Source organism: Peromyscus leucopus, chromosome X, assembly GCF_004664715.2.
Source record: "Peromyscus leucopus breed LL Stock chromosome X, UCI_PerLeu_2.1, whole genome shotgun sequence".
Taxonomy (NCBI): Eukaryota; Metazoa; Chordata; class Mammalia; order Rodentia; family Cricetidae; genus Peromyscus; species Peromyscus leucopus.
The window spans coordinates 30,232,477-30,236,899 of record NC_051083.1 but is presented as its reverse complement, the minus strand read 5'-3'; positions in this window follow the sequence as shown (position 1 = coordinate 30,236,899).

Sequence of the window (4,423 nt, the reverse complement as noted above, 5' to 3'; positions counted from 1 at the left end):
TCTAATGAAGCATGTCTAGTGACTTCCTTAAAAAAAAAAAAAAAAAAAAAAAAAAAAACTGTAGTCATGTGATTCATGACTGTTTCTTTGGCCATCTAGGGTTTGTCTCCAAATGATGAGCATGGTGGCTCACAACTATAATCCCAGCAGGAGGGAGCATGAGGCAGAACTGTTGTAGGTTCCAGGCCTGGCTGGGTCATGAGTTCAGAGCCAAATGTGAGACTCTGAATAAAATAAGTAAAAAGAGATAAATGAGGGAAGGATGGGGGGGAGAGAAATTGTCAGAATTCTGTTTGGGTAAGAGATACATAATAAACATTTATGATGAATGAGTGGGTAGTCATCTCATGGATTCAAGTACTGTTGACTACTCTTCTGGAATGGGGTCAGTTGTTTTAAATCACATTTGGATACTTTATTCTAGTTAAGTATTATTAAGATACCGACTGACTTAGGTATATGGCCAGCCTTTTCTGCAGTTTAAGATTTTATCTATCAAGTATTAAGACTAATATATCCAGTTCCTCTGAGAGACACAGAAAAAAGCTTTCTATGAAGGCTGTGCTGTTCCATTTCTGGAAATGTCTATAAAAGATCTGCTACTGCATGTTAACATTTGCAGTGACTAAGACAGGCTTTGTCCCCTGGTAGCACTGACATTTAGAGCTGGGTCATTCTTTGTTGTGTGGCTAACGTGTATGCTGTAGGAAGTTAAGCAGCACCTCAGATCCTCTGGTTGTCCACTGGATGCCTAGAGCATCATGGACTCCCAGTTGTGACAAGCCAGATATTACAGACACTGCCAAGGCTACCCTGACGAGTAAAACTGTCTGGGCTGAGAGTAGCTTAATAGTAATTTTGTTCAGAGCTATAGAAAGAGCATATGTTCTACATTTTTCTCTAGCTCACTGTTGAGGACTCTTTAAGGGACAGAACTATTTTAAAAGGATGTGGGGGTTGGGGATTTAGCTCAGTGGTAGAGCACCTGCCTAGCAAGCGCAAGGCCCTGGGTTCGGTCCTCAGCTCCAAAAAAAAAAAAAAAAAAAAAAAAAAAAGGATCCAGTTCACAAATTCTCATCATATTAGGTCCATTTTCTCCTTGGGACAACTTTATCATGGGATATGCAAATTTATAAACTCTAAGCATCATTTTTGCATATAACTTGTATACTGAATTATACTAGTGTGTAAAAGTAATCTAAAAGCTGACTAAAGGAACTCTGTAGGAGTCCATACTACTACTCCATGATAATACTTAAATTATTTAAAAATTGAAATAAAATCTATTAATCCCTCTTGTTACATTCTACCTCAAATGTCTATCCATGGAAATTCACCATTATTTCTGGAGTTTGCTTCCTGGAATGGAAGAAACATGCTAATACAACTTCTGGGTTTATTTCAGATGCATTTACTTCAGCATTACTGTAACCTCTCCTTCTACATGAATATTCCATATTTTCAATTTGTTGACTTTTTATTTAAATCACCAGTATTTAAATGATATGTTGATAGTGTATCTTAATATCCTTATTGACCTTCTCATGTAAATGATCCTTGTCATCATCCATGTGGGCATGTTTTAGTTATTTTTTAAAGTAACTTTTATTTTAATTGTGTGTGTTGCCTACATGCTTATCTGTATATCCCTTTGTGCCTTGTTTCCAGAGAGGCCAAAAGAGGGTGTCAGACCCCTGGGAACTAAAGTTACAGTTATGAACTGTCATGTGGGTGCTGGGAACTGAACTTGAGTCTTCGGCAATAGCAGCCAGTGTTCTTAACCAATTAGCCGTCTCTCCAGCACCATATGGGCATGTTTTAAACATTGCCCCTCTTCCCCTTTTCATTTAGTCATATTTTGATATGGAGCAGGCATAAAAATGCATTGCTATCACAAATTTAACAGGAAACTAAAATTATTTTTTAAAACTTTAGATAATAGACTATCCAAATTTTATTACTAAAATATAGAATCTCTATTTTACCCTCACATCTTGTAGTTAGCATACATGACAGCAAGGCACTTTTTTTAAATGTAACGAACAAGTGCAAATTCTGGTTATTAATTTTTCCCACATAATTTCTGTATTGCTAACATAAGGCAGGATCATCCTGCAAACAAAGACAAAGGAATAAAAAAGGTAATGTATTGGCATGACAGATGAAAAAGATATTAGGTCAGAAGAAACATGGATACAACAAAGCCTACAATTGGAGAAATGTGGAAATCAAAGTCAAGCTAGTTAATTACTAACAAAGATGGCAGCCGTGTTTCTTTTTGTCTTTCACAGTGAATGCATGATTAGCACTTAGTACTAAGGCTCGGGAATAAACCGTCTATAATCTACTGAAAAAGACCATCTGCTTCTATAAATTTTGTTCTCATATACTTGCCAAAGGAAGAGAGTGTATTAACAAAATAATGGGCCCTGCTCTGTTAATTGTAGGTTGTTTGCAGTTTTGCTGTTGCTATTAGAATTTAATAAGCCATTCCTTCTGCTAAATTAATAAGCAGCCAAGATTATGTAATAGCTGCTTTCAGCTGCTAATTATTTTCCCATAATTCCTTCTCTACCCCCAGCCCTTCCCATCTTTTTCTTTTTCCCTTTTTTTCTTTTTTGGCTAGGAACACAGTGATGAGACTGCCAATATGTCATTAGCAAGTCTCCCATCATTTCCAGAGGTACCAAGCAACATTAGTAACATATCCAATAAGTTTAAACTTGGGAGGTGGCTATCTCAGGAACCTTGAGGACATATGTGTTTTTGTACACAAAAAGAAAAGGCAGTGTCTGAAATTAGAGGGCAGGTTTTCATTGTGTAGTTTTGGTGATATCTTTAAACTGGCTAATGACATCTGGTTCCTGTATTAAGGGAGAAAAAGGACATTGGCATTTCAGGGGTATGTTTGGACAGGAAACAGAGAAATTTGGGCAGGGGGCCTAAAGATCTATCAAAAGCCAATTCTGCTTTCTGTTGGCCACTTTAATATTCCAGTATATATCAATCACACACACGTTAGTAGGAAACTTTCCAAGCAGCATTGTATTGCTGAAAGGGAAAGATATTCTAGTTTTATTTTGCTAAACAAAGGCATCATAAAATGACCTCAATTCCTATCATATATGATCCTTACATTGACACTGTAAGACATAAAAATGAACATTAATCTCTAATAAGGGATTTCTTTAAATTGAATAAATACAGCTTCGTTTAAAATGTAGCATCTTTTTCTTACATTGGTTAATTTAAAATGTGTGTTTAGTAACCTCTGCAAGGGAAGGCATGGCCCAGCAAATGCTCTTTTGGCTTTCTTTATAGGAACGGAGGTGACTGGAGTAATGAATGGCATTTGACATGGGAAATCCATGGCTGTCCAAGCAAGGTCACCTAATCCTATGGGTCTCCACTCCCCCTATCTATAAAAGATCAGTTGAACTAGATGATTCATCGATTCTATCATTCAAATAAAACATGGGCATCCATTATATGCCCAGAACTAAATCAACATTTCAGCTTTTAACCAGTCTATCATCATTTTATAATTTGATTAGGCAACTCACATTTATCAGTAGTGTTAAAGACCAGGCAAGGAACTAGGTTGTTAAACGAATAAAATCCATGATGCGCTAAACAGAAGCATGTGGGTAAAAGAGGGATTCGTTGTTCCGGGGCTTTAGGGTGAGGCTTCATAGATGTGACATTAGAGGAAGGACATGCCAAGAAGAGCGAGTCGTCAGCAAGGCTACAACTGGAACCCGAGCGGGGGGAGTGGGGTCTGGGGCGAGACCGTGAGAAGGAAGCGGGATCTGGAGGACTAAGCGCTGTCTGGGCTTTTGCAGCCGAGAGCAGACGCGTCTCATCCAGTCCGCCGCACTGCTGAGTGAAGCAAGCCCGGCAGAGAAGCTCTTGCAAAGCTTGGAGCGAGAAGTGTCTGGGCTAGGAGGGCTGTAGCAGTGCGTTGGAAAGGAGGGGCCTCCCTGCCAACGCAGGCACGAGCACCACGAAAGAGCTGACTTGTTTTCCCCAGAGTTGCAGCACTCCTGTCTTTCTTCCCACCATCATCACCGATTGTCACACCTCCCCGTCCAACCCTCTGGGGACCCAGAGAGTCATTGGAGCGCGAAGTCAGCTCCTTGCAGTGCGGACCATCCTTAGCCTGCACCACGGGGTCAGCTAAGGGCGCCGCAGAACCCCATCCTCCCGCCACCAACGAAGCCAGGACAGCCGCGCGGGCCGCGTCCCGGCGGCACGGGGAGAAGTACGCAGGCGCGCTCGTCACAGCCGAAGCCGCTTCCGGGTCACGTGGCCATACTTCCGGCCCCCGCCACGCCTCCCTGTGACTATTTGACCAATCAGCTTTCTCGCTGTCGCCGGCAACTGTCCTGTTACTAGAGGCGGTTGGCGGCCCCTTCGGCAGCTT